The sequence below is a fragment of the Sminthopsis crassicaudata genome, chromosome 4 (genome assembly GCF_048593235.1).
Source record: "Sminthopsis crassicaudata isolate SCR6 chromosome 4, ASM4859323v1, whole genome shotgun sequence".
In the NCBI taxonomy this organism is placed as follows: domain Eukaryota; kingdom Metazoa; phylum Chordata; class Mammalia; order Dasyuromorphia; family Dasyuridae; genus Sminthopsis; species Sminthopsis crassicaudata.
The window spans coordinates 478,145,938-478,157,689 of NC_133620.1; the positions used below are offsets into that span (position 1 = coordinate 478,145,938).

The 11,752-nt window shown below is 37.3% G+C and overlaps 1 long non-coding RNA gene across 1 annotated transcript in view; it reads left to right on the top strand.

Annotated features, from left to right (window-relative positions):
* LOC141540473 (uncharacterized) overlaps nucleotides 1-490 on the top strand; it is a 1,296-nt gene extending 806 nt beyond the window's left edge. The window contains exon 2 of the long non-coding RNA XR_012481543.1: nucleotides 1-490. This exon is cut by the window's left edge and continues 278 nt beyond it. This is a non-coding gene — a long non-coding RNA (uncharacterized LOC141540473).
* The last annotated feature ends 11,262 nt before the right edge of the window (nucleotides 491-11,752 follow it).

The following is an 11,752-nucleotide window of genomic DNA, read 5'->3' on the forward strand; positions in this document are numbered from 1 at the left end:
GAGAGGTGTCTTTCCGACGGTGAAACTCCGGGAGGCGCGTGGAAATGTTCTGCTCTTCCCGCCATGCGGCGGAGAGTCCGGCCCCAGAACGATGCGGAAAACCTCGGGCTGCCCAGATTCAGAACACACCGGCTGGGTGCTTTTCCACTCTTCCTTAGAGACAGTGGAGAAGAATAGTGCGGCTATTACTTTCTGAGATATTTTCTGAGCTTGTTCCGATCTTCCCAGAAATGGTTGGGCAGAAGGTAAGGAATCGGATATTAGGAGTCATTCCTTGGGTACGGCCAACATCCCTCATACCTTGAGAACATGTTAAGTCAACGTGGTGAGCTTCAGTGTCATCCATTCTTCTGGTTCTAGAGAATCCAATTTGCCTGAATCTGCCCCTGAGCTAAAAAGGCCATTCACTGGAACAACTGAACTCACATCGATGATTACTACCTCTGCTTTTTTTTTTTTTTTTCTCCTAATAAAGCCTACTCTTTCTCTATGTGTCTCTCTTATTTCCTATCCCTCCTGACTCCTCTATTTTACCCTCCTATTCCTTAACCCATTTCCACTCCAAAGATCCCTCCCTCCTCCTCTTCCCCGGCTACCCTTTTTAATCTTATTCCCTTGAATCTGCACACCTTTTTATATCGCCCATCCTATTCCCTCACTCTCTTTTTCCTTTTTAAATTTAGAAGACTTTTAATCTCTTCTAAATGTATATGTGTAGATCTGATGTAAGGAGGCTCCTTCTAAAAATTCTTTCCTTATTTGCTACCCTTCCCCACTTATTTCTTTCTGAATTTAGACTAGATATTTTATTCAGACATTTCTCACAGAATGGCTGGAATGTCCCCCTGTTGAGGATAGAAGTGCGATGTCCTCGGTTTTCATGGTCACCTCTGTAGGAGGGATCATAAATCCTGCGTGGATAACATTAGGAATGGCTGATGAAGTCGTGATCAGTGTAGAAGACACTGGCTTCACCTTCTTGTTACATAGCTCATTGTGACCTCCAAAGTTACATTGATTTCTTCCACATTTTCAATAGGAGTCTCAGTTGGTTTTTTTGATTTCCTTCTGTTGGCAAAGTTTATGCGTCATACCAGTCTGCCTCCTTGTTCTCATCTTGGTCCTTTGCCAAGTGGGATGGATCCATGTGTGAGTCCCTCTTTCTCAATAGATTCTGGGAGCTGTCCCTGGTACCAAGAGTGGCCAACTATCTCTAGGTGGTATTTGGAACAAGTACTTGTCATCCAAGAAACATTTCATCCCTTGTCATCTATGTGTTTAAATGTTCCCATTCACAGGGCATTATTGACTTATACACACAATGATTGATTAATATGTGATGACAAGAAGATGGAGGAAATAAGCATTTATAGGATGCCTACCATGTATAGTTTCTATGTCTATGATTTAATTTAATTCTCACAACCACTGTGGGAGATAAGTATTATTGTGACCCCCATTTTATAAGCAAGAAAACTGAGGCAAAGAGGAAAAGTGACTTGTCTGGGGTTCCAGCCAGTGTCTGAGACTGGAATTAAATTCAGATCTTACCAACTCTAAGTCCAGCACTCTGCCTAACTGGGAAGTCTCCAAGAGAATTGTGATACCCTGGGCTACCCAGTTCAAAGAGCCACCATTCACTCATCTGTGAAATGGGGCCAATAAGGCAGTAGTTCAATCATGACTGACTCTTCACGACTCCATTTGGCATAGATTGTGAAGTGTTTTGCTATTCACTTCTCCAGATCATTTTATAGATAAGAAATGGAGGCAAACAGGGTGAAGTGACTGGCCCAGGCTCACCCAGCTGGCCAGTGTCTGAGGCCAGAGTTGAACTCAGGTCTTTCTGATTCCAAGCCCAGTGCTCTGTGTGTTATGGCACTCCCAGATACCCAAGGGGAAATGTTCACCTAAATGAAACATATGCTACTACAGACAGAACACACCCAGTTTGTACATTCTTAAATATGAGATTGCCAACATCCACAATTCCCAAGTTCCCACAAGTTTGGAGAAAAACTGCAGAAGGAATCCCTTCAGAAGCTCAAGGACTATAATCAACTCTGAGAAAAGACTAAAAAATTGAAATATGACTAAAAGCTAAGTTAAAAAGATTTTCAAGAAAGAGTAATTTATCAGTGGAGCCGAGATGACCGTGGCAAAAGGCATGTTTGCTTGTCTCCCTGAGCATCTCTGCACAACAACCTAAACATTTTGCCAGAATGAATATTGAATGGGAAGGCAAAGAGATGGTCATAATGAGTCATTTTTTTTTTTCCCACCTCAGGCTTAGGAAGACAGACAAACTGATCTGTAGACACTGGAGTGGAGGCTGCTCAGAGACACGGGACAGTATTAGAGGCATGGTAGGGAGCATTCCAGTATCCAGGGATGATAAAGAGGCTGAGACTGAACAAAGCAGGAAGTCAAGGGACCCCTGAACCAATTTGGGGAGTTACAAGGGGTGCTATCTGGTAGTTCTGTTGTCCATTGTGCAATCTTGTGTGGCAGAACCATAGTAGAGAGAAGCATTACTGAGCACAAAACCAATTCTGTTGTGTGGCTGTATAGAATCTTTGAGGATAGGGTTCCAGGCTCAGAGCACTGAGTTCTAACTTCTAGCACGGTGCCTCACATATAGCAGATACTTAATCAATATTTGTGGACTACTGACTTGTCTTCAACACAACATATTAATCTACAGTGGAACAACTAAAATCAAAGAGGAACCAAATTTCAGTCACTGGACCTGCAATACCTCCTATTTGGTTAACTTAACTACCTATGACCCAGCAGACCCAGCCTGCAGATCTTGATCACTACAACAATTTCTTTCCTAGATCTCACCACTTTGGAAGCCCTGAAAATTTACAAGCCCCTAGACAGAACTGTGAAATTAGCAGAACAAAAAAGGACAGAAGCTCAGGTCAGACAGCGTATTCTCCAGAAATGAACAAATCCAATACTAGTCAAGAAGTAGATCACATAAATGAGCAAACAGGAAAAGAAACCAATGATAAAGAGCTACTATAGTGATAGAGAAACTCAGAAACACAGAAGACCATATCTTAAGGGAAGTAGGGGTCAGAGGCAAACCAAACTTTAAAAGAAGGAGAAAGGTTTAAAAAACTGGTATAAGAGAAGAAAATAAAGGAAAATACGAAGTTAGGAATCATAACCGAGAACGTAAATAGGATAAACTCATGAAATGAAAGAGAACAAAAGAATAGATTTGAAATTAGAATTCAATATTATGTTGTTTACAAGAAACATTTTTTAAAAAAAGATATACATAGAATTAAAATGAAAAGTTGTAGTGGAATCTATTTGTGCTTCAACTGAAGTAAAAAAAAAAAGGCAGGAATGGGAATCATGATTTCAGATAAAGCAAAAGCAAAATTAGATCTAATTTTAAAAAAAAAATTGAAAAAGGAAAGTACATTTTGCTAAAAGATGCTATAGACAAGGAATTAAGATAAATTATACACACACATACCCACCCACTAAGGAGCATAGCTTCCAAGTTCTTTTTTTTTTTTTTAAATATTCATTGTTTTGTTTTGTAAGTTTCTGATGCAACTTAATAAAGAAGAAAAAAAGTTAAGGAGCTAAATAATTTTTTTGAAAAATTATGATAGATCTCTGAAGAATTTTAAATTGTAATAGAAAAGCGTATATTTCTTAATTGTGCATGACATCTTTACAAATATTGACCAATACATAAAAATATTTAATCCTTTCTTAGAAAAAGAAATTGAACAAGCTACAATTCCTTAAGAAAAAAAAAAAATCAGGATTCGCAGAGGTAGAGCCAAGATACAGAGCAGAGGAAGTTATCAGCTGAGCTCTCCCAATATTCCCTTCCATACAATTTAAAACTAACACTTTAAATCAAATTCTGAAGAGGCAGAGCCAACTAAAGATCAGGGTAACATATTCTTCCAGGCCAAGATAACTTAGGAGATTTTCCTCCATAGGAGGAAAGAAAGATATGTGACATGGGGTGGGGGTGGGGTGAAGGCTACCCTGGAATTCATATGGATGCAATATGAATGGTGGCACTAGGTGTTGGTGGTGATAGAAAAAGCAACAGATTCAGGAGCTGTTAAGATAGAGATGGTAAATGGATCTAGAAACAGAGCAGAAAAAAAAAACCAAAAAACTTTTTACAGGGATCCTAACCATTTGAGATAGAACTGGAAACTATTTGACAACTCTATTGTCTATACCCATTTTTGATCCATAGTTCAAAGGGTATGAGTACTTTTTGTCAAGAGGGAACAGAAGCCCTAAGGAGCAATATTACTTCTTGTCTCAGGGGAACAGAAGTCCTGAGAAGCACTTTATTATAATATCAAGTGATTTTTCCTGAGTAAAGACTATATGGAACAGATTAGGAGAGAAGTGGCCACACCTCTCCCCTGGATCACTCCACCTTGGAAAACTTTCAGATCCCCAAAACTAGCTCTAAAAATAGCAGTGCATAAAAGCTTGAAGTTTGGAACAGTGCTCCCACTCTTGTGGTGGCAATGTAGCCCAATTTTAATAAAAAGTTCAAAATTAAGAAATGAGAAACTGTGGGAAAATGAGCAAACATTTGTTTATCTGTCCACAAAAATCTTCTATGAGAGGAAAGATCAAGACATAAATTTAGAAGACAATAAAATCAAAACATCTCCAAAGTCTCAAAGAAAAATGTGAATTGTACACAAGTCCAATAAGAATTCCTACAAGAGTTTTAAAAAATGATTTTTGAAATTAAAGTGGTAAAAGAAAAATTAGGTAAGGGAATGAGAATAAAGGAAGAAAATTTATGAAAAGACAAATAACATTTGGTAAAAAAGCAGAAAAATACTGAAGAAAATAACATTAAAAAATAGAATTGGTTAAATGAAAAAAGAGGTACAAAACTTCACTGATAAAAATAACTCTTTAACAACAGAATTGGCCAAATGGAAAAAAAAGGGATACAAAACTTCATTGATGAAAACAACTCCTTTAAAAAAAAAATTGGCCAAATGGTAAAAAGAGCTATCAAAGTTCATTGGAGAAAATAATTCTTTAAAAATTAGAATTGAGGGGCAGCTAGGTGATGCAGTGGATAGAGGACCAATCCTGAAGTCAGGAGGACCTGACTTCAAATCTGGTCTCAGACACCTAACACTTCTTAGCTGTGTGACCCTAGGCAAGTCATTTAACTCCAATTGCCTTAGCAAAAAACAAACAAACAAATAAATAAATAACTTAGAATTGGGCAACTGGAAGCTAATGACTTCCATGAGATATCAAGAAATGATAAAACAAAATCAAAAGAATGAAAAATGGAAGAAAATATGAACTATCACATGAGACAAACAATTGATCTTGAAAAACATTGAGGACAGGTGACTTAAGAATTATTGGATAATCTGAAAGTCATGATGAAAAAAAGTCTAGACATAACACTTCAAGAAATTATCAAGGAAAACTGCTTTGATAACCTATAACTAATAAAATAGAATAAAATAGAAATAGAAAGAATTCACTGATCAACATCTAGAAGAGGTGAAGTGAAAACTCCCAGGATATTATGCTCAAATTTCAGAACTCCGAGGTCAAAAAACCCCCCACTTCCTCAAGCAGCCAGAAACCATCTAAATAATCATGAAACAACAATCAGAATCACACAAGATTTATCAGATAATTAAGTTAAAGGAGTAGACAGGTTTAAAATGTTATTCTTGAAGGCAAAAGAGCTAGGATTACAACCAAGAATAACCTATTCAGCAAAACAGTATAATCCTTCAAAGGAGAAAATCGATATTTAGTGAAATAAAGCAGAGCAGAGCTGAATTGAAAATTTATGGGATGCAGCCACCAAGCTGTATAAAAAAGCAAAAGGGCAGGTCAATAAGTTGATCATACAACTAAAAAAATTAGAAAAAGAACAAAATAACAATTCCCAATTAAATGCCAAAATGAAAATCCTAAAAATCAAAGGAGATATTAATAAAATTGAAAGTTATAAAACCAATAAACTAATAAAAGCTATGAGCTGATTTTATGAAGTCAATAAAATAGATTAAAATAAGAAAACCAAATTATATTAAAAGTTAAAAAGGACAAATGTATCATCAATGAATAAGAAGTTAATTATGTTATTTTGCTTAATTATATATAAGCAAACCTGACAATCTAAGTGAAATGGATGGATATTTACAAAAATACAAACTACCCAGATTCACAGAAGAGGAAACAGAATACTTAAATAACCCTATTTTAGAAAAATAAAATGAACAAGCTATAAATGAGCTCCCTAAGACCCCAGGACCAGATGCATTTACAACTGAATTCTACTAAACATTTAAAGAATGATTAATCCCAACACTATATTAACTATTTGAAAAAACATGTAAAGAAGAAATCCCATGAAATTTTTTCTATGACACAAATATTTTTGACAAAGGGAGAATAAAAACAGAGAAAGTAAATTATAGACCAATCTCTTCCCCCTCCTCTCCCTTGAGGCTGGGGTTAAGTGACTTGCCCAGGGTCACACAGCCAGGAAGTGTTAAGTGTCTGAGACCAGATTTGAACTCAGGTCCTCCTGAATTCAGGGCTGGTGCTCTATCCACTGCGCCACCTCGATACCCCGAGACCAATCTCTTTAATGATTATCAATGCAAAATTTTTCAATAAAATGCCAGCAAGAAGATCATAGCAATATATCACCCAGACCATGCACTATGGAAGCTAGGTGATGCAGTGGATATAGTATCAGGTCTGGAGTCAGGAAGACCTAAGTTCAAATCCAGTCTCAGACACTTACTAGCTATATGACTCTGGGCAAATCACTTAACCCCGTTTGCCTCAGTTTTCTCATATGTAAAGTTAGTTGGAGAAGGAAATGGCAAACCACTCCATTATCTATGCCAAGAATGCTCCATCCCTCTTTTCCCCAAAAAAGAGGTCACAAAAAATCAGACATGATTCAAACAACTAAACCAAGTTGGATTTGTATCAGGAATTCAGAGTTTGTTCAATATTAGGAAAACTATTAGCATAATTAACCATATCAATAACAAAAAAAAATTATGTCAATAGATGCAGAAAAAAATCTTTGATAAAATATACTTTTTACTATTAAAAACACTAGAAAACAGTGATAAATAGAACCTCTCTTAATATTAACAAGTATCTATCTAAAACCAAGAACAAGAGTCATCTATAACAGATAAACTTGAATGTCCATTATCACCACTATTATTTAACATTGTAGGAGAAATGTCAGTTATGGCAATAAGGCCAGGAAAAGAAATTGAAGAAATAAAAACAGGTCACAAGGAAACAAAACTGTCACTCTGAGGAGGATACAATGGTATACTAATGTGGAGATTAAAATTATGCCTTCCTGAGATCCTGAGGCAGAGCTCTGAACCAATGGAGCTTTATTAAACGAGCCATGATTCCTTCTAAGGAAGAAAACCTCAAATCTTCTTTAGGAGCTCCTCTTCCTTCCAAGGTCCTATTTTCATAGAGATAGATGTCCAGATATTTAAGAACAGGTATACTAAATATAGAATATACATCAATTGATGTATGATTATAAGCTAAAATAATCAAAATAATACCAGCAGAATAACAAGTTGGATGAAACAAGGAAATCTCTCCACACAAGATGGAGAGATTTCTTAAGTTAGGCAGGAGGAAATAGTACAAGCTATTATGGTCAGTGACCTAAGTGGTCATAAGATGTGGTCCAGAGCCACAAAAATATTTTCGAGGGACTTTCCATGTAGTTGAGTCACCTCCTCCATGCTGGGCTTGGTTACCATGACAAGGAAAAATAGGGTACAGGGTCTCTAGTCAAGTTCTAGTCAAGCAAGTGAATTTAAAATATGTAGCTCATGGCTCCAGGGCCTATGCAAATCTTGATGATTCTATCAAATTGATTAATACTGATTGGAATAGAGTAAAGGTCCAAAGCAATTATTTTGCAGAGAATCCTAGAGAATTAACAACCAAAAAAACCTAAATGAAACAATGAACAATGTTAACAAATTTGCAGAATGTAAAATAAACCCACATAAACCATAGGCAGAGCTGAATAGACATTTTGAAATGAAAGTTGATTTTCTTTTAAAATGATGTCATTGCACAATTCTCTTAGTTCTAGTTACTTCACTTTGTATCATTTCTTAAAGTGAATTTTTACGACATTTTGTCATTCGTGGTATAATAATATCGCAGTCACATACCACAATTTGTTTAGTCATTTTAAAAAGCACTCTCTTAAATTTGTTTTCTGAAAAAGCTGTCACATATCTGTATCTCTTTTGTTCTTTTATCTATTCTAAATTGTATTGGTGGTATTTCTGGGTCAAATGATATGCATAATTTAGGGAATCTGGGGACATAGTTCTAAATTGCTTTTCAAAATGGCTGCAATTTCACCGAGAGCATAGATACAATTATTTTCCCATATTTCTTCCAACGATGAGTATTTCCCTCCTTTGTCATCTTTGCCAATGTGATGGTGGTAAGTAGAGTCTGAGTTGCTTTAATGTGCATCTCTCTCTTAGTGATTCAGAACATCTTTTCATGTTTATTCATGACTCTTTATCCCAAGATTAAACCAGTATCAATTCTCCTTGACTTTATTCCCTCCCTAGCTATTCCTTATTATTATTATTATTATTATTATTGCAGGTACTCTTGCAATCTTTGTTATCAGGCCTTTTTTTTTTTTCTCCTATGAGGCTCTGTTTGGACTTGTGGGGTCTTTTTGGGATTTTATCTCTTGGGCATCTCAGCATAAGGTCTTTCTTCATTTGCTACTTGTTGGACTTTTTCCTGTCACTAGCCTCAGTGTCTGGGTCAAGAACTTCTACTTAGATCAAAAGGAACATCCCAATTGGGTAGAGATGATTTGGCCTTATCTTTGGCTCTGGTTCTGGCCCAGGCTGCTTGGATGTCAGTCAGGATCTTTTTTCTGTGGTGATCAAGGCTTTAGGTCTGTCTGAGGTCGAACCCCTTTCTCTCCCGCTGCCATGGGATGCCTGGCAGCTGCTTTTCTCCCAGGGGCTGGCTCTGCCTGAGGTTTTGCTTTTCCATTCTCTTGGGGCCGACCTCTCTCTACAGGCTTTGTCAGCAGATCCTCTACAGGATTTGCCAGCATGGATAAACTCCCACCCAGTAAGTGCCAGACAATAACCTCTGGCAGATATATCCTAATATTGTCAGAAACCTTCCCAAATGAATATCTTAATTGATTCAAGGCCCATTGGGGGAGGAGGAAGGCTTACAGATTGGCTTCTCCCTCTCGATTTAGTTCTCTCAAACTTTCTAAGGTTAGACAAAAATGGCCAAATACTTTATCACCAAATTCCGGACAGTCAATACATCACTTAGCAGGAGGCAGTTAGGCTCACTCCCTTTTCTTCTCAGCTCTCCTGCCTCAGCGTGATGGGGCTATTTCAACCCCAGACAGGATTTTCCTCAACACTGTTCTGTCACCAACTACAGAATTCTTAGCATAGTTTGTGCATTTTTTTATTGTCACCTCAGTGGTATTCAAAGCCTTTCTGCCTCTTCTGAACCTTATTTGACTCCATCAGACTTAGAGTCACAAAGTCTCACCCTGCCCAGGTTACCACAAACCTGAGATTTTCTGAAGCATCTCTCCCCACCCCCAGGCTAGTTTGACCAGTCTCCTTAATCACCTCTCTGGGAAGGCAGGCTGGTAAAACTCCAACTGAGGTTGGTCAAGATCATTTCTGCCCAGAAGTACTTAGAGAATATTGGGCACAGATAGGCCACAGAGCCTCCAGGCAGAAAGAGTATCAAGGAATAATAAGCTGGTTGTCTAGTCTGGTCCAACAGGGAGGTTGAGGACACACCCCTAAAGCTACATCAGAAATGGGCCCAAGTGAGAATCTGGACTATTGGCAGTTCCTTGGGACAAAGAAGGAGCAGTTTTCATGTGGTTACCAATCCTCTATGGGCATTCCTTACTGGACAGCTGTCCTGAAAGCACAGGTGGCAATATCCTAGGAAGCACAGGATTGGAGAAAGGATCCCTTCCAATACCTAAAGATGCTAAATTTGTGTCACAAAGTTGTTTATAGAAAAGACACTGCCTATTTCTTTTAGGAAGCATAACAAAAACAGTCTCACAAAGTTTGATGTCCATAGTATCAGAGAACTCTTTTGCTTGGGCATTCCTGATTCCATTTTCTCTTTAATTCTTAATTGCTCTGAACAAGGGGCTTTTTGCTCACATTCTTCTTCTTTAGTGTTTCTTACAAGTCTTCACTATAGCAAAAGGATTTTTAGAGCTCCTTTGTCGACCTCTCACAAAAACTGCCTGTATCTACAGCAGTCTTCATTTAATTTATAATAGTAACTTGCAGTTTAATTCAACTCCTTTGCCTAAGACAAGAATTAAAAGTCTATCATAGCACTGTGTAATGTTTAAAAGTGTTAGAAATAACCAAATGGGGCTCTGGCTTAACGTTTTGATATTTGAGAACTGTATTGGGAGCAATATCCTAAGATCCCATCTTATAAAGGGTAGGATTTTTCATTCAATGTGCATTTTTTAGTTCAATCACTCTATTTTTGGTTGAGGAGCAGGAAAGTAATTAGGCTTTCCTGCAAAACTATCCTGATGTTTCTCTTCTCAAATTTATATTATGTAATATCTGCTCTCAGTATCAAAGTTATAGGGGTTAGTCAATGCAAACTATTATGTAAGAACTCTTTGTTGACAGAAGTTATGATTAGGTCATCATCTTACATTATCTCTAGAAAAGGAAATAAAAACAACCATAAAAACTGAGAGTCCATGAGACAAATTAGACAATTTTGATGATTAAGATGAGAACACTTTTAAACAAATCAAAAATTTAGTCATAAGATATGGTAGAATGGGGAAGATCTAATATCCAAGGGCAACTGACACATGTCTAAGCCCAAAGAGGTAAATACTTAATGACAAAATAATCACAAGAAATGGAAATAGCCAAATCACCACTAACAGTGAGAGACCATTTAAACATCTCACACTTACACTTTACCTCAAACACATTCAATAGATAAAGCTGAGCAGGGAAAACAGGCTAGAGAGAGGCAGAAAACTTAAGCTCTTGACAACTGGCTAGAAAGTACGGGAGAAAAGTCACCCAACCACATCCTCTGATCCCAGTACTGAGCATTTGTCTAAGGGGATCAGTAACAGACTGTAGGAGAAAAATAAAAAAATCCATTCAGAGAAACACAAAGATTTAAGACAACAGATAAAGAGCCAGAAAGGACCCTTGAGGCTATATATTTCAGTGTCATTTTGCAGATGAGGGAGGCTAGTGATATCTTCACACTAGGAGCAAAAGAGAATTTAGGCTCAGGTCCCTTAATTACAAATCCAGCTTATTTTGTCCTGCATAAAATTGTGCAGAAGCAGAAAGCAGAACCAGGCAGATAGATACGCAGAATGATGATGAAAAGATAGAACAGGTTTAAGGGGCAGCTGAACAACAATGAGCTTGATCCTGACAAAAAGAGTAGGAATCCTTCCTCTTTGGAAGGAGGTGGAAGGTGACAATGGGTATAGAATAATGCCTCAATGATCAGGTGTTGTCATTTTATAAACCTAATTTTTTGACTTTGCTATAATGAAGGATTCTATAATGGGGAAAGCAGGGGAGGAGGATCTAGCTTTATACGGGGGTGAAAAAAAAAAACAAAAGGCAACAATGAAGCTTTTTTTTTTTTT